This window comes from Erpetoichthys calabaricus, chromosome 2 (assembly GCF_900747795.2).
Source record: "Erpetoichthys calabaricus chromosome 2, fErpCal1.3, whole genome shotgun sequence".
Lineage (NCBI taxonomy): Eukaryota > Metazoa > Chordata > Cladistia > Polypteriformes > Polypteridae > Erpetoichthys > Erpetoichthys calabaricus.
The window spans coordinates 30,294,648-30,319,162 of record NC_041395.2 but is presented as its reverse complement, the minus strand read 5'-3'; the positions used below and the strand labels follow the sequence as shown (position 1 = coordinate 30,319,162).

Below are 24,515 nucleotides of genomic sequence, written 5' to 3'. Positions count from 1 at the left end.
TTTTATTCTGATTTTTCATTAACAGAAGATCAGGCAACTCTTCCTAAAAAAGGAAAATAAAGTCTTTTGTGTTGCTTTAATTTTACTTTTAAAAGAAGACATGCTTACATTTATTTATTTTTTATTTTGTAGCCAAAAGAAGAAAAGTTCTGAAGAAACAACTCTTTTTACACTTCAAAACAATATCACCATTTTCTATTGTATTATTTCTTATATTAGGAACCTAGAACCTTGGAAGGGGTAGAGTTATTGTTTAGCTTTTCATCTCGCATTGCGGTAGTTCTGGCAGTTCCCGGTGAATGTTTGTGCATAACAGAAGATAGGCAGGGGAATCTTGAGGTTTGATTCACTTTTGATTACTGAAGTCCCAATTCAAGTTCAAAATCCATTCTCAATTATTTTATTTATATATACTGTGACAGATAGGGGGTGTTGTCGCTCCCTTGAACCCTCTGATCAGACACCAGACACCAGATAAAAGTCCAATAATTGTTTTTATTTGGATAATAATGTGCACAAAGCACCCTCCACTCCACTATTCTCATAAATCAACACAATACTCAATACAATAATCACAATCCTCCACTCCCAGACGTGTTGCCACCCTTCCTCCCGACTCAGCTCAACCCTGGGATGTCCCACAGTCGTTTATATAGTTCATGACCCGGAAGTGCTTCTCCACTATTGCACTTTGTGACTCCAAAACAGCGTCCATCAGCACATAGCCAGATGGTCGACACAGTGGTTTTTAATGCAAAGGCTTGTGTGTAGCCAGCGCCCGAAGATGTGCTGGGCACAGCAGCACCATCACCACCTGACCATTGTACAGGGGTCAGCTTTTGTAATATTGTCTGAAACAGAATAAACAGACGGTGGGCTGCGACTTACCTTTTTACATCGACTTTGATATCTGACCACTTCATTTTTATTTCGGCACGGCACTGTGTGACTTTCTGAACTTAAATTTTCGAGTGCCTCCGCCATGCTGTATCACTCCATCAACTTCCTTTTGTTATCTATACAAATAATATGCTTTGCTTTTTCTTTTTTTTGCATTCACTAAAATTCTTCTTTTTCTCCATGTGCTTTTACCATTGCCTTTTAACAAAACACTGAACAGAAGGGGCTATTTATATTGATTGATTGATTTGCATATTCAAATATGAGAAATTCCAGGAGGTATTGGGATGGGGCTGTAGGCGAGTGCACGTGTATTAAATTTCATGTTCACTGGGATTTATAAAGGGGAAGTGCATGGAACTTGGCGTATGCACAGTTTAATGCATCTGGATTTTTTTGTGTGTACACACATTTCCAGTTTTGTCTGTACATCCAAATTCCGAGTTCCCTGAAGATCCCCAATGTCCTACTCTCTACCACACTACTTGGTAATTTATTACATGTGTCTATGGTTATTTGTGTTAAAAAAAAAAACCACTATTGTACAAAATTCTATCATAATTTCCATATATCCTTGTTGAAGTAATAATGGTGGCATCCCCTGTACTAATTCCTTTCATAATTTCATGTCATCTTTTAGTCTCTGTTAGCTTAATCTGAAAATGTTAAGATCCTCCATTTGCTCCTCCACACTCATTCCTCTTCTGCTTTTTCTATTTCACTTTTGTAATATGGAGACCAAAACTGAGCACAGTACTCTAGGTGAGAACTCACTAGGGAGTTTACACTTACATTTACATGTATTTGCCAAGCAGATGCTTTTATCATTTACAATTTACAAGAGGTTAACATAATCGAGTAACATCACAATGGGGCACTGTTTCAGAACAAGCGTTAACAGGGCACAGGTTCAAAACTGATCACCACAAGTGAAGTTCATTAGATAGATAGATAGGTTTTATTATCTAGGAATTGTATCTAACAGCTAACATCACTTAAACAGAAATTTAACAAAGAACAGAGAGTCTTTAAAGGCATCTTATAAAAACTGAAGGAGTCAGAATTTTCAATGGAGGCGAGCAGCTCATTCCACCACTTAGGAGCTATACACGAAGAGCCTGGACTGAGATTTCATACCATGCAGAGTTGGCCTCACTAGATGCCATTTCATCAGATGACGTGAGTAGACAAAAAGGAGCAGAAAGCCTCACAAGAGTCTCCATGTATACAACTGCTTGTTTATTGACAGTACCTTTGCAGTGACAGATTAAGTACTGTATGTAATCAATGTTCTCAAGTGAGTGGACGTCAGATATATACGTTTAGTTTTAATGTGGGCGGTGCGGTTTCGCAGAGTGCATTTTGTCACACTATCATGATGAACTTCTCTATTTTAAATGTTTCATCGATAGTAAATGGATTGAGTTCGAGAATCTTAATATATTTAGAATGATTTTTGTTCTTTATTTCGCCTTATACAATTTCTTGTATTAGGAATTTGTTAGTTTTCGCATACCCCTTGGGGTCAGAGCACAGGGTCAGCCATTGTACAGTGCCTCTGGAGCAATTGAAGGTTAAGGGCCTATTTTTTTTTTTTTTTGATTGATGTAATGATGTAATAAAGCAAACTTTTTAACAGGGGATTTTTGGTCTGAGAGTTTAATTTGCAGTGGTGCAGCAGTCTAGCAAACAAATAGCAATTGAATACTTGATGTCTGTCCAGCATAAGGCTATAAAACTAATAATTAAATCCTCTCTAATCCTATTCATTTTTCCTAATCATCATGGTTGATTGAAACCTTAACATTTATCATTCCTAGTAAGCATACACAGTTGTGCTATGTTTATGGCTTTCTTCTTTTTCTTCTTGCTTGTTTCTTAACCTAACTCAAAACCTTGATTTTCAAATACATATTAATGTTTGACATTAGTTTGTATCCTGTCCTCTTTGCTTTTATGTCTATTGCATTCCTTTGACTATTTGTGTTGTGCTTTGAGCATTCAAAAGGTGATGTATGAATAAAATGCATTATTATTATTCAACAACGCTACAAGCTCAGATCTGATTGCTAGCCTGGTTAGTTTCTGTATGGAGTTACCATGTTCTCCCCATCTCTAAGTGGGCTGAGAATGTGTCACTTCAGGTATTGCTTCAATAGCTGGACATTCAAAGTGTATAATTAGGCACCTCTCAATTACCAAAACCTGTTCATTACGCAAATGATCTGAGATGTTGCTATAACAGATGCTCAGTATTTAATGTAAATGGTATGTTTGTAGATGTACAGTACTGCGCAAACGTTTCAGGCAGGTGTGAAAAAATACTGTAAACAAAGAATGCTTTCAGAAATATAAATAATGATTGTTTATTGTTATCAATTTACAAAATGCAAAGTGAGCGAATAAAAGAAAACAAAAAAACACGTGTCGCGTACTCTTTGCATTATTTAACAGTAAACTATTTCAACCATTCTATGATCTGCTTCTCGCAACTGAAATGAGGGCACCGTGGCGGATGTTAGCTGACTTGCTGACCAACCACAAGCGTTACCTTTTAGGTAACCACCCATACAATCAGATTGTGACCCAGACTACGAATGCAATGAATGTAATTACCCCGATCTACATGCTGTCAAATGAATGAACCACACGCCGTGGCGTAACGTTAGAGGCTTCGCCTCTGGCACTGACGTCCGAGGTTCAATTCCCCGAGAGGGGGGTGTAGTGAGTGTGTACGCCTGATGAGCCCAGAATTAGGGCGAAACACGTGTCGCGTACTCTTTGCATTATTTGACAGTAAACTATTTCAACCATATATATACTGTATATTATATATATACTGTATATTATATTATATATATATATATATATATATTGTGAGGGATAGCCAGCAGTTTATCCCGGCCAGCACCCCCAGGCCGCTAGAGGGAGTCCTCCCTGCAACATGGAGGTGCCCCGAATTCCAGCAGGGAATTATGAACAATGGAGTTCGGCTGCACAGCTCTGCTGGATACCGTGGGGGCCACCAGGGGACACTGCAGGGAGGCACGAATGTTTCTATTATAGCCTGAAGTACTACCTCGTCACGGAGACGGAAGAAATTAAGTACTTCCAGGCTGAAGAAAAAGAAGAGTTTTCATCTGACCCGGAAGTGCTATGGAATCACATGGACTGAAGGACAGAAGCACTTCCGGGTCGGCGACTATAAAAAAGGACTTTGGGAAACCCAGCAGACTGAGCTGGAGTTAGGAGGGAGTGTGACAGAGCTGCTGGGTGGAGAGTAGGATTGATTATTGATTTATTGGGTACTGTGGAGGTGGAGGTGCTTTGTGCACATTTTTGTTATAATAAATTAATTATTGGAAATTTTACCTGGTGTTTGGATGTATTGTCTGCGGGTTTCAAGAAGCAACAGCGACCCCTGCTGTCACAATATATATATGTGCAAAAACTTCCATCTTGATTTCTAATATTATTGTTGTAATGAGAAGTCAAGCAAAATGACACCTTTTATTGGCCAACTAAAATGATTACAATATGCAAGCTTTCAAGGCAGCTCAGGCCCCTTCATCATGCAAGATGTAATTGAGAGACTGAAATTTCCTTTGTTTATATAGACACCAGGACAGATACAGCATTGGAAAACCTTTAAGTGAGACATCTTAGATGTGAAAAATTAATAGACTTCTCCAGGCTAAGATTCATTTAGCAAGAGAGGAGAACAATGTATGGTCATTATCCTTGGATAAGATAACTGTCCAACAAAGTCATTTAAAGATTTTGATAAGTTTTCCATACAATGTAAATCTGTAGTCAGGTTGTCAGTCCAAGAGATGCAAACAATCCTCATGTCTTAAATTTTAGCCTGGAAAGGTCTATTAATTTTTTACATCTAAGATATCTCACTGGTGGGGAAAGATACAAACCTCTGATTTTTTGTGGAGTAATCCACAATGGTTATGGTGTTCAGTCTAGTTTTTAACATATTGGGGTCCAAACATTCCAGGAATTCTTTAAAAAAGCCTTTATTGTATAACTCACAGAAATTCCCTTTTGGTCACCATCAAAATACTTTCCTTGAGATACAATGTATTTCTCTCAGTGCTTCTCCCATTCCTGTTAGCGTTTCCTGCATTCATCTTTTGTTACTATGTCTAGGGAGTTTTCCTGGATTTCATCCATGGTAGCAAATCTTTGTCCCTTGTCTCAATTTTAGGTTTGGGAACAGAAAAAAGTTAAAAGGGGACCTAGATTTAGCAAATTTTTGTGTGGAGGGGTGAGAAGCAACAATTTTTGATGGTTTTCATCAAAAAATCTTTGACTGACAATGTGGTGTGTGGTGGTACACTGTTTTGCTACATAATCTCATTTTGAATGCGCCACTACACTGGACTCCTCCAGACATTTTTTTTTTCCTGATGCTTTCCAATAGACGCCTCAGCACTTCAGTGTAATGTCGCTGAATGACAGAGGGTAAGAAACTCTTTAAGAGCAACTCCATCAGTAGAATAAAAACCAGAAATACACACTCGATAAGTTCAGCATGATGTTACATTGCGGACTGATTAACCAGACTGTAGACATAAGATACCTAGTGTATAGTCAAGAAGTACAACCAAATCCTGTCTATTGATCGATTTTAGTGCTCCCCCTCATACATATTACTATTTAAATGAGTGTAACATAAAAGTTTTATCATAGTCATCACATGTTAAAGAACCATTTTGGCCATCAATCAACCATACAAATCCATGGAGAAGTTTTCAAAAATTGGGTAAATCTTGATGGAATGACCCAGCAGAGACACCCAGCTTACGCAGAATTCTAGGATGCTTGACATAAATGCACACTATGCAGTAGAAATAATCTTCCACAATTTTTGACGTTTACACTAAAGCTTGTCAGAATCATTTTAGAGGTGCAAGGGTCTGTTTCACTGCTTATATAAAACCTCGAGAGAGGAAAAAAAAAAAGGAGTAACTATTTTTAAAACATAATTTAAAACAACAGGAGTTAAGTAGAAGGAAAACAAAGGACATTTTTTTTTATTAATTAATAGGAAAGATAGTAGCGGCAACACCACAAAAATATGCAGAATAATTGTACAGTGATCCCTCGCTATATCGCGCTTCGCCTTTCGTGGCTTCACTCTATCGCGGATATTATATGTAAGCATATTTAAATATATATCGCGGATTTTTTGCTGGTTCGCGGATTTCTGAGGACAATGGGTCTTTTAATTTCTGGTACATGCTTCCTCAGTTGGTTTGCCCAGTTGATTTCATACAAGGGACGCTATTGGCAGATGGCTGAGAAGCTACCCAACTTACTTTTCTCTCTCTCTCTTGCGCTGACTTTCTCTGATCCTGACGTAGGGGGTGTGAGCAGGGGGGCTGTTCGCACACCTAGACGATACGGATGCTCGTCTAAAAATGCTGAAAGATTATCTTCACGTTGCTACCTTCAGTGTGCAGCTGCTTCGTGAAGTGACATGCTGCACGGTGCTTCGCATACTTAAAAGCTCAAAGGGCACGTATTGATTTTCGATTGCTTGTTTTTCTCTGTCTCTCTCTATCTCTCTCTCTCTCTCTTTCTCTGCTCCTGACGGAGGGGGTGTGAGCTGCCGCCTTCAACAGCTTTGTACCGGCGGTGCTTCGCATACTTAAAAGACAAACAGCCCTATTGATTTCTTTGCTTTCCTCTCTGTTTCTGACAGTCTATGCTCCTGATGCGCACTCCTTTGAAGAGGAAGATATGTTTGCATTCTTTTAATTGTGAGACAGAACTGTCATCTCTGTCTTGTCATGGAGCACAATTTAAACTTTTGAAAAAGAGACAAATGTTTGTTTACGGTGTTTGAATAACGTTCCTGTCTCTCTACAACCTCCTGTGTTTCTGCGCAAATCTGTGACCCAAGCATGACAATATAAAAATAACCATATAAACATATGGTTTCTACTTCGCGGATTTTCTTATTTCGCGGGTGGCTCTGGAACGCAACCCCCGCGATGGAGGAGGGATTACTGTATAATTACTTTTATATAATTATATATAAAAAAAATCAAAAATATATTAGCATGAGAAATGGACAAAGTAATGAAATTAGAAGGAATTACAATAATAAAGATAGATAAACAGAGAAAACAAAAATGAATAATAAAATAATCAGAAATGTAGTGAGATGGAATAAAATACAAAATTGTATTAACAAAATGAAAATAAAAATCTAAAGCATGAAAGCAAAATTGCAATAAGGAATCAGATGGAAGGAAAATGAAAATAGACAGAATAAGCTGAAGCAAATTTCATTGTATGGAATTGTCGTTCATTCATATAATTGTATTGAGATTCAGGTCACACCATAGAATATAGTTCCTTCAAAGATCAGCCCAACGTTTTTCCAGAAAAGCTCTTCAAAATGGCTTCTATTTAAAAACATACGTCAAGAAATTTAGCAATAGCCAGTACGGTCATCCCCATCTGCAGGTATTTATGAACAATATTTAGAGGAATACTGGAGTGAGGACATCACGGTTGATGATCAACATAATTGTATGCTGCAGCTCTTCAGGACAATACGTCTTGAATACGTTCGAAGGATGTTACTTAAGAAATTAAATATACTCCAAGCAACTGCTAAGCAAAATGCGACACGTTTGCTTTGTTTTTAGTAATGACATGCAATGTATAAACATGAATTAAAATTTAATATGCTATCATTACTGAATTGTAAACTGACACGAAAAATTGTATGCCGTAGTAAAAAGCAAAATTGATCATTTGGCGGATATATGTTTTTAATTACGACATTTAAATACACCACATGCATATTCATTACATTGCAATGAAGTTAACAAGTTGGATTGCATTTATTTTTGGGACAAATAATCTTTCATATGTGACTCTACATCAGAGTCAATTAATAAACTTCAGTTTAATTAGAATGCAAAGTACTTACAAAAACCATAAGATATGCTCATATGACTCCAGTTTTGGCTTTCTGTAAAATTCTGTATTGATAAGATATTGCTGCTCACTTATAAAAAAACTTTACACTGTTTAATGTGAATGTGAAATATTTCAATGACCTTTATGGAATGTTCAGTTTATCTTTTACAATTTATTACAAGTGTAACTCTATGAAAATAAAGAAATGATCTGCATTCTCATCAGGACTCAATGACTGCATTCATTGAAGATGGATGAAAGTTTTTCATTTTCTTTCACACGACTCCTAATTCCCTTAATGATGCTCCAAATCGATCAGCTGCAGATCTAAACCAGACGATTTTCACTACAAAAGACTTGACCGGTGATCGGTAAAAATGGCGGATAACTAAAAAAGGATTTTTTTTTTCAGGATCTTCTTCTCTAAGCTTTACAGTACTTTAGTTGCATTGCTCCTTTACATGAGGTATTATGGTAGTTCAGACATGGTATCATTTTTTTGCAGCAAATCTCCTATAAAAAGAGAGAGCAGAAAGCCAGACAGACTTTATCAGAGCTAGAAGACCTGCACATTAGCCTTTACATGAAAGAAAGTGGCAAATGGCCAGACAAGCTACATTAACGAAGTCAGATCTTTTTAATTCTGTCCTTTAATTAAATTGGACACTGCTTTGTGCAGTCTGGACGATGAGTGAGGTGGCGTTTAGTGCAGCAGCTCACATTTTCAATTAGAAAAAAAAACAAAAACAAAACAAACTTGTTAGTTTAAAAGCAAAATTTGTCTGTTTTACTTGTAAACTTGTTAAACAGGTCAGCCTTGTATCTCCTTGATAATCATCTTATGAACATTTGATACAATTGTGACTTTAATGGTTTGTACTGTGTTAATTATTAGTTTGTGTGTATCATACAGTATAGGTTTTGGTAAGAAACAAGTACTGCATTAATAAAATGGCAATCTATATTTATAATTACATCTCAAGAATTAGAAATGGTAATGGTACACTGGAAAAAAGAAACATAAAAATGGTAAATGTATGTTTTAACAGCAGAAAATTAGAGGTGAAAGTAATGATTAATAACGATTCAAAACTAAAAAGTGTGCATATTTACATTTAAACAGTGTTTAACTGCCGATATCAATGAATTGAATGTGTGACAATATACTTTTTGTTAGACAAATGGTAAAAACTAAACTTCAGATAAGTACATTGCAGAAGAAATTAAACAATGACTACTTGCAATTATGAGAAGCATTTCATTTTATGCCATATGTATTAAGAACAAATATGTTCCATACACATTTCATTTAAAAAAAAAAAACATTCATCTTAATGGAATTTTATTTATTTTAGCACTCTTATGGTTACTACAGAATTTCATTTTGTCAATAAAAAACTGAACATGTGGTCTGAAATTCAATTATCACAATACCAGAAAGTTAACACTTTAATATACTGCAGACCAGGGGTCCCCAACTCCAGTCCTGGAGGGCCCAGTGGCTGCAAGTTTTCATTCTTACACTTTTCTTAATTAGTGACCTATTTTTGCTCCTAATTAACTTCTTTTGAATTAATTTTAGTTAACTTGCTCTTGAAGACTCGGACCCCTTAATTGTTTCTTCTTCCTTAATTAGCAGCCAAACAATAATAAGATACCAAATGAGCCAAAACATGACCAGCAAACTGTGACCATCATACAATATCTGAAAATAAAGAAAGGTGAAGGTCTCAGTAATGTTGATCTGCTCAGGACCACAAAACATTTGAACAGTGTACTTAGAAAAGAGAAAATCAACAGAAATGCATGCCATTGCAACGATAGATAGATAGATAGATAGATAGATAGATAGATAGATAGATAGATAGATAGATAGATAGATAGATAGATAGATAGATAGATAGATACTTTATTAATCCCAATGGGAAATTCACAACACAACTCTACACAGTAGAGTAGCAACAAGCCATGGAATTAAAGAACAGGTTTAATTAACAACAAGAATTGGAGCCTAATTAAGCAACTGGTTGGAGTGAAATTGGTTGGAGTTTGAGGCCCTGACTTAGTTGGTCTTCTGTTGGCTCACTAATTTCACATTTCATTTCTGTTTGGGTGCCATTTAAGGAAAGGAATGCTGTAATACAGAGGAACAGTAAAGAAACTCAGGGGAACAAATCTTAAAAAAAAAAAACAAATCCAATTAAACTTATTTCAAAAGAAGTTACTTAAGAAAAAGATTACAGTGATATCCTGCAGCTACTGGGGCCCTCCAGGACCAGAGTTGGGGACCCCTGCTGTAGAACATAAGGTTCTACACATCTGGTTATGAGGGAGCTTAGTTTTTAAAGAGATTAAAAACAATAAAAAGTCCTATCGGAATTGGTCACTTCAATAACATGAAAACAGTGATCCGTATTATGTCTAAAAAAACAGGACAGAGAATCCCTAAATTCTGTATAATTCTTTCCATTTGTTTCAATTTCAAGGAGCAGGATGTCTGGTTTCCCCTCGATTGAAGAAGGCTATAACTATAAAGAATTGCTTTTAAAGGATTCGATCTGTAGAACAGTCTTCCTATAGAGGTATGAGATTTGTACACCCTTTCAGTGTTCAAATTTTGGCCATAAATATTTGTTTAAATTGGGCCAATAAGTAAATATTTAAAATTCTTAATGAAATTTACACCCCTCTTTGATTTTTTCAGTTTTTAAAGTTGCTATTGTATCTAAGCCTTTCATTAATGAGAACTGCCCACGCATGACCACATATCAAGTCACAGTGAGACACCATTTCCAGTGGAGTGCCATATAGCTGTGCTGTACCCACTGCTGGATCTACCATCAGGCTGACTAGAGGGCACACCCTGCAGCCCTGCTCATAAACGGGACTAGCATATACAAGAATAAATGTTAAACAACAGGAAAAGTCCAGGGATTCACCTGCACTCACTACATTTTCACTATCTATCACACATCCCAGCAACACTTCGATCCTCACGATTATATTTAAGCCAAACCAATCAGGCCTAAATAAAATGCTTGTAAAAGAAAAATAGTCCTGGTTGGTTAACAGGGGTGAGGCTCATTTTGAGCAGATGGTCTAATAGGTCCCTTTTATGAGATTTTACCGTGTGCAAAAAAGAAAGAGATCAAAGAGACAGTCATTCAAAATGAGAGCTCAATGGTGCAAAAATTAATAATTATTACAAAATACTAAATCCAGACAAGCTTCACCTCGTTTGGTGTTTTAACATACTGTGTTAAAAAGTAGTCACTGATTACTCCTAAAAACACCTGCTCTTGTGCTCCACCATTTTCGAGGTTATCTCAGTTAAAATTTGGGAAGTTAAAGTCCCCCATGCTATAATATCCCCCTGTAAACTTGCCTTTTTAATATTACTAAAAAGATTTGTGTTGAAATTATTGTCTGCATTGGATGGTCTATAACACACTCCTAAAAGACGTCCTCTTTCCCTAATGATTTCCAAATGAAACCACAAATCTTCACTAAGATGGGGCTCATCGTACAACTGAAGAGTACTTGCATTTAAATTTTGTTTGCCATAAACAGCAACCCTACCTCCTTTTCTGTTCTGTCTATTCTTCCTAAAAAATGTGCATCCCTTTATGTTATACTCATCCCATTCATTGTTATTTAGCCAGGTTTCTGTTATTGCTGTAATATCACAAACTCACTAGCCTTATTTTTGATACTTCTAGCATTAAAGCAAGCTATTTTTAACATGTTACTCCTTCTACATTTAAAATGTTTGCTTAGAATTTACATTACTATGCATTTTTATTTCTACACCGTTTGTTCCTCCATGCATAGATCTAAACCTGGCCTGTCCTAAACTCCCTGCACCCCATTCCCTAGTTTAAACAATATTCGACTAACCTAATCATACCCAGTACATTGGTGAAGGTTTAGATGTAACCTGCCACAGCGAAACAGGTCCCATCTGTTCCAAAAGGAGTCCCAATGCCCCATAAACCTATTATTATTATACCCTTCTACCCTGCACCAAGATTTGAGCCACGCGTTAAACCTTCTAATCTCCACAATCTTACCTGGACTGGCACAGGCAGAATTTCAGAGAAGACTACCTTGTCTGTTCTGCTCCTCAGCTTGGCACCTAACTGTTTGAATTAGGATTGCAGAACTGATAGACTACCCTTATGTATGTAATTTGTTCCAACAGGGACAATGACAACTGGATCCACCCCCTATCTCACCAAGAGACTATCCACCCTTCCAGGGAGGTCTCCCACCTGTGCACCTGGAAGGCAACACACCGTGCGGGACTCCCTGTCTCTGGAGCAAATCTGTGCTTCAATCCCCCTAATGATTGAGTCCCCAACTATCACTGCCTCTCTCTTTCTGGGAACTGGTTTTGAGGTGGCCCTTTGGGGCTCCTCATCCCTGCCTGCCACCTCAGAATCATCAGAGACTCTGTTCAGCTCTGCAAGGACTTGAAAACGGTTTGACACTTCAATTTTGGGGTTGATACCCCTAGATATCGTGCACCCTTTACCTTGCACCTTGTGACCATGAACCATCCGTCTCTATCTTCTGGTCTGGGATCTCCCCCCATGCCACCGGGGTGCACACAATCTCTCTAAAGGACACCTGGGCCAGCTCCACCAATTCTATGCTACAACACAGGCTAGCCAACTCCTCCTTCAGTTCAGGGACCTTGAGCTTGAGGTGCTGGATCAGCTGGCATCTCCTGCAGAAGTAGCCCTAATAGCACTCCAAGCCGTCGTCTAAAACGTCCAACATCCAACAGGACTTGCATTGCACTGTCCTTATTATTAAAATTTGATTCAGGATTATTAAGACTGCCTTAACCTTTTCTTTTTTTTTTTTTATTAAAATTAAACAATTTAACTGAAATGGTAAAACAAACAAAAAAAAAGTTAAGCCAAAGAAATTAGATTACAAAACTGGTACAGATGACATTTTACATCTTCTGTCCCCTTAAGCTCCTGTAATATTCTCCCTGTCAACTGCCTGCTGTTTGTCCTTCTATAAGGTTAACTTTACCTTTCTGTCTGTTCTCCTAACTTTGTGCTCATCTGATTCCTTACATAAAAGCTCTCCAATAGCATGGTTTGTATTCACCTGTATTAATGAACCCTTGAGCTGTCACCCACTTAACTGAACAGTTCTTAACAGTCCAGGAGGTAAAACAATCGAAAATAAATTCATAAATAAATCAAACTTGCTTAGTGAATATCTGGTTCTAGTCATTTTCTTATTATCTTATCTGCTCCTTCAGCCCCTTGTGCCTGATCAGCATCTTAAAGCTATAGTTGCTTACCCAAGTACTGCTGAGCTTTCCCCTTTATTGCTTTTTTATTTAAAACTAAAGAATCGCTGTTTCAGTTACTCAACTATTTATTGCTAGGACATGATTATTTACTTACAGGTGCCGTTGTCAGCTACTGCTGCTTTCTTTCTTTGCCTTATTCTCGTTAGTTCAAATACAAGAACAAGTACACGTACAAGTACCTGTTACAAGTGCACCCCCACACACCCTGCTACTTTTGCTCCTGCGTGGGAGAAAAATAAAAAAAAAAAAAACCTTCTAAAGTGGAAGGGAAAGCTTCCTTAGGAGCAAAATCTATATTTAAAATTAACTATCACACCACAGAAAACAAAAACGCTCAGCTGCCTCTCTCGTTTGCAAAGTTGATGTCAGCCTCTCCTCTCAGCCAATAATATCCACTTGCAGAGCCACAGCACCATACATCACTGCAGTTGTAGACCTGCAGTTGCAGACCCAGAAGTTTTGTATATCCTGTATTTATCTTTATTTAGTGAAGATATTATTTGTAGCCAATGTTATATAGGTCCTCTTGTTCTTCCTGAATTTTGGGCATAGGAAGGGTTCTATATAAATAAATTTTGTTCTTATTAGTATTTTTATTTTTTTCTTTTGGTGGGCCGTCATTTATAATAATAAGTGACAAAAACTAGAGCAGTTCTATATAAGTAAAAGTAGAATGCCATCCGCTGAATACACTTAAATATTTACAAAGCGGTATAGTATCTTACCTGCGAAAATACGTTTTCAAACAACTTAATCAGTGCACCGCGGCTTCTGAACTGAAAATTTAAGAAAGGAAGTCGAAATGTTTATTAGAGGTAGCCCCTGTGTGTGCCAAGAGTATCCGGCTGCAGGTCGCAGACTTGGCCTTCCACGCCCCCGGCCTTCCGCGCCTCCTGCCTTCCACACCACGCCCCCATCATTCGCGTGCGTCCCCTGTCACTTCGCTTTCGTTGAAAAACTAGTAATGTTGATTTACCATGTAACCGTAAAAGACGATATTAATATGACTTCCTGTAATCACGAGGCAAGAATCCGAGTTTCTCTTTATGGTATTACTGTCGTGTTTACTTTTAGAAACAAAAAACAGTTTTATAATTTATGAGTCAGGATTCGATAGTTAAAAGAAAGAGGGCATAACATATTTTTAGATTAAGGAAACCCCATACTAAATATGAATGCTCTAACTGCTATTATAGTGAATTCTATCATTCAAAATATTTGAAATTATTTTTATGGTACTTTTGTACTAAACGGCATGTCTGACATTATTTCTGGAACCTCGTTCAATAAAGGAAAATTCCGTTAATGACATTAATTTATTATGTTACAAAATAAATGATGATCAATAACACAACAAAGCAATCAACAGGCATGAAAATGAAGGTCTAAACTTTCGAGTTCAAAAGAAACTTTTAAAATTGTTTATATTGAACAATTTTTTAAATGATCCAGCTTACTAATACAGTTCATACTTTCATTTCCATTGTCTGTCTTGAATTGTGTTTTCTTAATTTTGTTCTACGCTGCTGCTATAATGTTGATAAATTTCAAGTGGAGTTATTAAACTTTCAAACGTTTACCTGATTTTTAATTTTAATGCATAATTGTTCTCCCTGGGACCCAAACTTATAAATATGTACTTATCAAAAAAAGTGAAGCGAATCTCTCAAATTGCTTAATAGATATTATATCGTTTGTTTTTCTAAAGAAATGCAAACATTTGCATTATTGAAAGTTGCACATCCATAAACCGTCGTTTTTATTTATTTTGGAACTGAACTAACAGATTTTAAACTTAACTTTAAAATGTTTTGTTTGGGTCGATACAATAATTACAAATCAATTTTTTAGTGATTTTAAATCATTTAATCGCCATATACCATTTCTTGTATTAGGAATTTGTCATTTGTTTCATACCCCAACTTACTCTCCAAACGGAGATTTACTTTTTTGTAAATAAGATTACCGTTATTAGGTCATCGGTGTCACTGCCTGCTCAGGATTCTTCCCATAGTGTGTTCAGCTGTCTTTGACCACTTTGTGCCTGCGTGTGTCATCGTCTCTGTTGTCTGATTTGGTGTAACTCCTGAATCCTACAAAGTGTCCCCTGGTCAGTGTCCCCTTTTGATTAGTTAAGGGGTTTTTTGATTCTGTCAGACCAAATATTGTTACCTTAATAAATGCTAGCTTGATTTCTGGTTGTGTTCCTGCTGCCTTGAAACACGCTGTGGTGCAGAAACGTATTATAAAAAACAAAATAAGGACCCTCTAATGTGTCAAATTTCAGGCCAATTTCTAAACTGCCTTTTTTATCTAAAGTCTTTGAAAAACTTGTCCTAACTCAAACATTTCTAGATGAAAATAGTATTCTGGAAAAATTCCAATCCAGATACAGATATTCGTGCAGCACTGAAACATCCTTGTTAAAGGTTAACAGTGACCTCTTCCCAATTACTAATCCTGGAGATTCTGCCATTCTTGTACTGCTAGATCTTACTTCAGCTTTTGATGCTGTGGATCTTATGATTCTTATATCCTGCCTTGAACAGTATGTAGTCATCCAAGGTAATGCCCTGAAATGGTTTAAATCTTATCTAAGAAATAGGAATGTTTCTATTAATTTGGGTGAGTTCTCATCCTTTGTAGCTCCTCTTACTTGTGGGGTTCCATCCTTGGACCAGCTATCTTTTTGATAGGCATGTTACCTTTAGGCTCCACTGTTAACAAGTATGGCTTCTCTATACTGATGACACTTAAATATATTTGCCACTAAAATCAAAGCAAGAAAATACAGACCCTCCATGTGTGCTTGAATGATATTAAAACCTGAATGGCAATGCATCTTCTTAAACTAAATGATAATAAAACTGTGATCATGGTGTCCAAGAGTTAAGAAAGTTTGAGTGTCTCTCATATTGCTCTTGGACCTCTTTCCATATACGTATCTTAAAGCTTCAGTTAGCCCAAGTGTGATCTGTGACAGCTCCTTCAAACTCGACAGACAGATAAATTGTGAAGTTAAATGAAGCTTTTTCCAGCTGAGACTTTAAGGTAAAGGCTTTTCTTTCTTTCTTTGATCTTGAAAAGGCCATCCAAGCTTTTACAACATCTCGTTTGGACTATTGCAGTTCTTTGTATGTAGGTATTGGTCAAGCCCTGTTACGACGCCTACAACTATTCCACAACTTTGCTGTTCACTTATGAAGGCTCTCGTAAGTGTGGCCATATTTCACCAATACTGACCTCACTTCACTGGCTACTGGTCCATTTCAGAATTGATTTTAAAATTCTGTTTCTTGTTTTCAAATGTTTGAGTGGATCAGCCCCATCTTGCCTCTTGGAACCTCTTCACTTGTATGTGCCAACAAGATCCCTGTGGTCTACTAGCCCGATGCTCTTAGTTGTGCCGAGGTCGAGGCTGAAGCAAAGGAGGAATCGGGTGTTTGTGGTGGCTGCTCCTTTTCTCTGGAATGGCTCTCCTTATTATATTAGGTCTGCTCCATCACAGGCCATTTTTAAGTCATCATTAAAGTCTTATTTCTTCTTGCTGCCATTTGACCCTGCAAGAGGTTGACATTGTTTGCATATGTTGGCTCACGTACATTCAGGATTATAAATATGTATTGTATATATGGGTATTTTAAGTTTATCTTTTATGTAATGGCTGGTTATTCTTGCAGTTTTGTGATGTGTACATACGGTATATTTGAACTGCTTCTTTTACCCTTTCTTGTACAGCACTTTGGTTCAGTTCTGGCTGCTGTTGTAAATAAGGTTTATAAATAAATATTGCCTTGCCCTGCTTTATAAAACATTATTTTAATACATAACACTAAGACAGTGGACTGTAAAGATGGAGTTGGTATGCAACATTTATTACAAAAAAGTTAAAGAATATATAAAATATAGAACAAGAATTGTAGGTTGTAACTGAACAATGAGGGACATGTATGTTTGTTACATTTTCTCACAAAACTCAAGTCATTTTCCTTTTTCCTCTCACGTTAATCTAAAAACAGATGCATGTCTTCCATATGTGAAAAAAATATGTCTAAAGACATATTCTCTCTCCTCTTCTTCTGGAAATTCAGATAGCAAATCAAATTTCTGAAGGGCCTCCTCAGTGTCGTCTTTGTCCATTGACAGTAACGCAGGGAGTGAGATTCGCCCTCTGAACACAGAAATGTTCTCAGCACACCACTTCTGTGCCTCGGTGAAATGCTGAAGGATTCCATGCTGCTGTAATACATTATATTAAAAAAGAAAGAAAGAAAATTCTTTAAATGGTCATCATAAAGCTCATAGCCTTTTACTCCACATTTACAAGGAATGTAAGGAAAGTAAAAAAAATAATGTACAGCAAATTTAATTTATTATACATTATTAACATTGCTGCTTTCGATCACAGATTCTACAAGTCTTCAATGTTTCTTACAATACACTATTATTAATACAGCACACAATGCATTTCAAATGTTTTAAGGCCTTTAAGAGTTGTACTAGTACTACAGTTTGTCAGAAGATATAAAACAGGCTTTTAGTCTTTTGGGCTTTGACTCCTACTGCTTAACGATTAACAGTCGGCATCTGAGACAAGCATTAAGTCTTTTTATGCATTTTATTCACTATACCACAGGCATTGTAAGCCAGCATCAACAAAATGTAATTTATCTTTCTTATGGAAGTTTATAAAATGATGTGTCTGTACCTGCTCATCAGTGCCCTGTGCTGGATGTTGGAGAAGGGACGCTAACGTTTCTTCTAAAAGAAAAAATCTGAAATCTGCAGAATGCAGTGCTATGGAACAGAATAGCAAGACATTTGTTCATTTCAGATGTAGTCCCAAGTCTTTACTCTGTCTTCTCATTAATGGCTCAATAAAGTCTAAACCTAAAAACATAGAAAATAATATTTACCTAAGGAAATGTTAAAAAAGAACCAAAAGAATAAGCACAAAAAATGACCCTGTCCTGACTGTTCATTGTTTCTGTACCTTCTAATTTTTTGTATGGTTCTTGGCCTTCATTTAGAAGGGCGTTTGCTCGCTCAGTCTGATGTGAGCAGTTACTTCAGTGATTTCAAAAAGAAGCACTAAGTTTATAATGGTAAACATTTGGACTATTCGTCTTTGATTTACAATATGGCTAAGTATATTTGCCATATTGCTGCAGAACTAAATAAGAGTTATTAAAGGAAATTTAAATTTCATTTACCCCTTGGTGCTGGAGTTCTCAAGTAACATTCTACACCAGCTCTTCCACAAAGCCAGCATGTCATTCTAAAGAGGACTGAGTAGAGTCACGTTATTAAAAGGAGTTTAATGTTACAAAAATATTTATGCAAACCATTATAAACATACATTTAAATGATCTGGATTTTGAAAGGTAAGTGTTTCTGGAACCTCAAAACCACTATGGACAGTATGTTGAAATTAAAAAAAAACAAATATAATAAAATAAGTTAAACATAACACAAATATCCAGCACAAATTGTAGAAGGTGACAAAAATCGGAACCAGCAACCAGATATAATCCTCCCTCTACAAATACTACAATGAAAGAAGAGAGGACTAAAGTTGAGACACAACTCATTAAAATTGAAGGGGGCCTCGAGGATGAAATACAGAGACACCACAAAATGGTCCTTTGGAAACCTGGACACAACATTAAATACAGACATACAAAAAATGATAGTTACAATATGAAATGGTCATACCATCAACATGGAAATTCCACAGCCATGGCTATTCATTTGGCTTGGAAGGCCCTAATACATCCATCCATCCAATATCCAACCCGCTATATATCCTAACTACAGGGTCACGGGGGTCTGCTGGAGCCAATCCCAGCCCACCGCAGGGCGCACACACACCAAGCACACACCAACACACCAAGCACACACTAGGGAGGCCCTAATACAAGGGGTAAAAAAATTTAATCAAAGAAAAATATTAAATACTGACATACAATAAACTGTTGACAATGACTTTTAAACAAAAACAACAATGGAATTGGCCACTTGGGACACACCCTGTGTTACATCTGTAAATAGTAAAACCTGCCAAACAACGGAAAATGCTCAGCTTTTTATCTGTATTTAAAAAAAGTTCCAGTTCAGAAATCTAAACGTCAGTATTGTTTGCAAGCACACACTCTTAGCATACCCTGTACATATACTACCTACATACTTGACAATGTGGTCTTCATGACTCTGAAGGTGACGTAGCAGGATACTGTAGTCTCTGTGCGTTTTACAAAGAGGGCACTTGGATTCATTTGGATATTTAATCAATATTATCAAAGTTGTTTTTATATTCTCTGCCTTTATGGTGAAATGTGACTGTGGAAATCAAGACAAAAATAATATGTAATACTAATTTGGCAGAAAGCGCTAACGTGCTTTTATAAATAGCTAACTTAACTAAGTTAAGATAAGATATTTAACATACGTTAATGACGACGATAAACATAAATACCTTTCATATTGTACACTAACATTGCAGATTCTCTACATAGCATCTCATAAATAAGTGAAAAAGTTAATATAGATGAAACAATACGGCAAATATTAAAAAGAAACAATACAAAAGGTAAAAAATAATTAAAACGATATGCTTAAAAATAGGATATGTCAGTAATGACGATAAACAGAGAACACTTGGATTCGCTATACTGTATATAATCGTACATCTCATTAGTTTTGTTTAATGGATCTAAAGTTTCTTTAAATATACTGAGCGTTTTATTCTGTGAGTCCATACCTGGTTCTGTTGTGTCATTGTTCCGTGTGGGAAAACGTTTTCAGCTCCTTTTCTTTTTCGAATTGGAAAAACTGTACAGCACTGTGGGGCGGACTGTGGAAGACAGGAGGCGTGGAAGGCCGGGGGCGTGGAAGGCCAGGGGCGTGGAAGGCCAAGTCTGCGACCTGCAGCCGGACCCTCCTCGTGTGTGCACGTTTATTCGTGGAATTTCATCCAATAAGGTGTGCGGTCCCATCATAACGCGCCCACAAGGGGTGTTCTCCTTCCAGTGACTGGCAGATTAACACGTCTATTAGATGTTTACTGTCCAATCAGAGTGCTTTATGTTTAACATATTCAAAATGTATATAGGGTTCGCCCCTGACACGAGAGAGTTTTAAATAGTATCATTGTTACTGGTAATTAACTTGAAAAGGAGAAGTCGGTACAGTGCGTACAGTAAATTATAAGGAATAATGCGTACGGTGTTGTACCGTGTTAGCTATTATAAATGTAGTGAGAAGTCAAGCAAAATGACACTTTTTATTGGCTAATTGCCAAAAGAAGGGGCCTGAGTTGCCTCGAAAGCTTCCATATTGTAATCTTTTTAGTTAGTCAATAAAATGTGTCATTTTGCTTGACTTCTCACTACAGGAATAATTCGAAAATAGTTCAAAGGCGGCGTAGTGATTACCGCTGTAGGGTTTACAGACCCAGGATTTCGAATCCCATTTCAGTGCACATACTTCACGTGTATGCGCGGATGTTTCTCTAGGATACTCGTGTTTCCAACTGCAAACTGGAAGTAACATAAACGTCCCTAACTAACTACGATCACCAACTAGAAGTAAACACACGATCACTGTAATAGAAAAAAATTATATATTATTCAGAAATTAATACCTTAATAGTTTTTTAAGCGAAAGGCATATATGCTTATCTTACAACTTCCGCTTTTGGGAAAATCCCTTTTTCCCCTTTCCGAATAACATGCAAAGAACGAAAAAAGCGTACTACCTGTGTCGCTACCTAGCCTAGTCCCACGGTTTCCAAACTCTTGTTAATAAAGGACTGGGAAATGCACGTCTAATATTTCCGTGGACCAAAGACGTTAAAAAGCAACTTTAAATATAATTATAAAGATACGAATAATGTAACTATTATTTTACAAGAGAGAAGACAGCATCCTGGCGCTGCAAAAATACGCAATTAATTATAGAACTTTACCGTGAAATCTGGCTTCATGCGATGACACTTTAAATTTAATTTCTTGCACAACATAAAAAAGCAATAAAATAATACATCTTTCCTTTTTTTGCGGATCTGTGCATGGGAACCCTTCTTATATAGACGCAATGTGAGAGGCCACATTCCCCTTTTCCGGAAGTACATCACTGTACTTATGTTTCGTTATATCAGTTTTGATGATGTCAGTTACCAAATCTGGCAGCGGCCAAAAGTGAGGATTAAAATTCATTCCTATCAGAATTATTCCTACTGCCTTGCCCTTAACTTTCGCCGTGACAAGACGGTTTTCGGGTGATACCCATCGAACTAGCGCCAGCTGACTGATTTTGTCTCTCGATGGAATGTGCTGCTGATGAGAAAACCTGAACCAGGAGCCGTACATTCTTTTGTGTGTTTTCTAATCCTCCTTTTCTGTTCTTTGCTTGTCTCACTACCCGATCTACACTTGTGTATCGTCTTCACCAAGTGTTGCACACTAGCAAGTGTGGCTGAGTCAGTTTATTATGTTTTATTTTTGTGAACATTCTCAAAACTATGTTTTTTTTTTAATACTTGAATGTTTTTGTTTTGTATATTGTGCATTTCCCCTTGGGATTAATAAAGTATCTATCTATTGTGAATTTTGTTTAATATGAATGCAATCAGTGTATTTTTTGTATAATAGTTCCTGTTTGCCTGTTGTTTGTGCGTAAGCGCAGAACAGCAGTTTGGAGTACCCACCCTTTTTGGAGTCCCTGAGGGGGGGGGTGGGGGTCAGGGGGGTGCTAGAGGGCATACCTTCTGGGGACTCCCTCATACTGCTGGGAGACTTCAATGGTCACATGGGCAATGACAGTGAGACCTGGAGGGGCGTGATTGGGAGGAATGCCCCCCACCCCCCAATCTGAACCCGAGCAGTGTTTTGTTATTGGACTTCTGTGCTTGTCACGGATTGTCCATAATGAACACCATGTTCAAGCATAGGGGCGTTCATATCTGCACTTGGCACTAGGACACCCTAGGCCTCAGTTTGATGATCGACTTTGTGATCGTGTCGTCGGACTTGCGGCCACATGTCTTGGACACTCGGGTGAAGAGAGGGGCGGAACTGTCAACTGATCACCACCTGGTGGTGAGTTGGCTTTGATGGTGAAGAAGGATGCCGGTCAGGCCTGGTAGGCCCAAACATGTTGTGAGGGAATGTCTGGCAGAGTCCCCTGTCAGAAGTAGCTTCAACTCCCACCTCCGGCAGAACTTCAACCACGTCCCGAGGGTGGTGGGGGACATTGAGTCCGAATGGGCCATGTTCCATGCCTCTATTGTTGAGGCGGCTGATCAGAGTTGTGGCCATAAGGTGGTCAGTGCCTGTCATGGCGGCTTTTCCCAAACCCATTGGTGGACACTGGCGGTGAGGGATGTCGTCAAGCTGAAGAAGGAGTCCTACAGGACCCTTTTGTCCTGTGGGACTCTGGAGGCAGCTAATAGGTACCGGCAGGCCAAGCGGAATGCAGCTTCGGTGGTCGGGCGTGGGAGGAGTTTGGGGAGGCCATGGAGAACGACTTTCGGATGACTTTGAGGAGATTCTGGTCCACCGTCTCCGGAGGGGGAAGCAGTGCAGTGTCAACAATATATATGGTGGGGAAGGTGCACTGCTGACCTCGACTTGGGACATTGTGGGTCAGTGGGGGGAGTACTTTGAAGACCTCCTTAATCCCATTAACATACATGCCTTCTAATGAGGAAGCAGAGCCTGGGGACTCAGAGGTGGGCTCCCCCATCTCTGGGACTGATGTCACTGAGGTGGTCAAAAAACTCCTTGGTGGCAGGGCCCCAGGGGTGGATGAGATACGCCCGGAGTTCCTCAAGGCTCTGGATGTTGTAGGACTGTCTTGGTTGACACACCTCTGCAACATCGCATGGACATCAGGGACAGTGCCTCTGGATTGGCAGACCGGGGTGGTGGTCCCCGACTTTAAGAAGGGGGACCGGAGTGTGTGTTCCAACTACAGAGGGATCACACTCCTCAACCTCCCTGGAATAGTCTATTCAGGGCTCCTTGAGAAGTGGGTCCTTCAGATAGTCGAACCTCGGATTCAGGAGGAACAGTGTGGTTTTCGTCCTGGTCGCGGAACAGTGGACTAGCTCTACACCCTTAGCAGGGTCCTGGAGGGTGCATGGGAGTTTGCCCAAGCAGTCTACATGTGTTTTGTGGACTTGGAAAAGGCGTTCGACCGTGTCCCTCGGGGAATCCTGTGGGGGGTGCTCCGGGAATATGGGGTACCGGAACCCTGATAAGGGCTGTTCGGTCCCTGTACAACCGGTGTCAGAGCTTGGTCCGCATTCCTGGCAGTAAGTTGAACCCATTTCCAGTGAGAGTTGGACTCCGTCAGGGCTGCCCTTTGTCACCGATTCTGTTCAGAACTTTTATGGACAGAATTTCTAGGCGCAGCCAGGGCATTGAGGGGGTCCGGTTTGGTGGACTCAGGATTGGGTCACTGCTTTTTGCAGATGATGTTGTCCTGTTTGCTTCATCAGGCCGTGATCTTCAGCTGTCTCTGGATCGGTTCGCAGCTGAGTGTGAAACAGCTGGGATGGGAATCAGCACCTCCAAATCTGAGACGATAGTCCTCAGCCAGAAAAGGGTAGAGTGCCCTCTCAGGGTTGAGGGCGAGATCTTGCCCCAAGTGGAGGAGTTCAAGTATCTCGGTGTCTTGTTCACAAGTGAGGGAAGAATGGAGAGTGAGGTCGACAGGCGGATCAGTGAGGCTTCCGCAGTGATGCTGGCTCTGCATCGGTCTGTAGTGGTGAAAAAGGAGCTGAGCTGCAAGGCAAAGCTCTCAATTTACCAGTCGATCTATGTTCCTACCCTCACCTATGGTCATGAGCTATGGGTAGTGACCGAAAGAACGAGATCGCGAATACAAGCGGCTGAAATGAGTTTCCTCCGCAGGTTGTCTGGGCTTTCCCTTAAAGATAGGGTGAGAAGCTCAGTCATCTGGGAAGAGCTCAGAGTAGACCACTGCTCCTCTGCATCGAGAGGAGTCAGATTAGGTGGCTCGAGCATCTGATCAGGATGCCTCCTGAACACCTACCTGGTGAGGTGTTCCGGGCATGTCTAACCGGGAAGAGGCCCCGGGGAAGACCCAGGACACTCAGGAGGGACTATGTCTCCCGGCTGGCCTGGAAACACCTCGGGATTCCTCCGGAAGAGCTAGAAGAAGTGGCCGGGGAGAGGGAAGTCTGGGCATCTCTGCTCAAGCTGCTGCCCCCGCGACCCAATCTCGAATAAGCGGAAGAGGATGGATGGATGAGCAGGGGGGCTTTAATTAATAAAACACCCACAGGACGCACATGTAGCGTAACAGC

General features: G+C 38.8%; 1 protein-coding gene across 22 annotated transcripts in view; it reads right to left on the bottom strand.

Moving 5' to 3' along the window:
* Positions 1 to 14,010, bottom strand: part of LOC114645722 (von Willebrand factor A domain-containing protein 5A-like) — a 168,839-nt gene extending 154,829 nt beyond the window's left edge. For all 22 annotated transcript variants that reach the window (XM_051923102.1, XM_051923103.1, XM_051923104.1 and 19 more), the window contains exon 1: positions 13,909 to 14,010. The gene's annotated coding sequence lies outside the window, so the exon portion shown is untranslated. The remainder of the gene's footprint in view (positions 1 to 13,908) is intronic.
* Between the last annotated feature and the right edge of the window lie 10,505 nt (positions 14,011 to 24,515).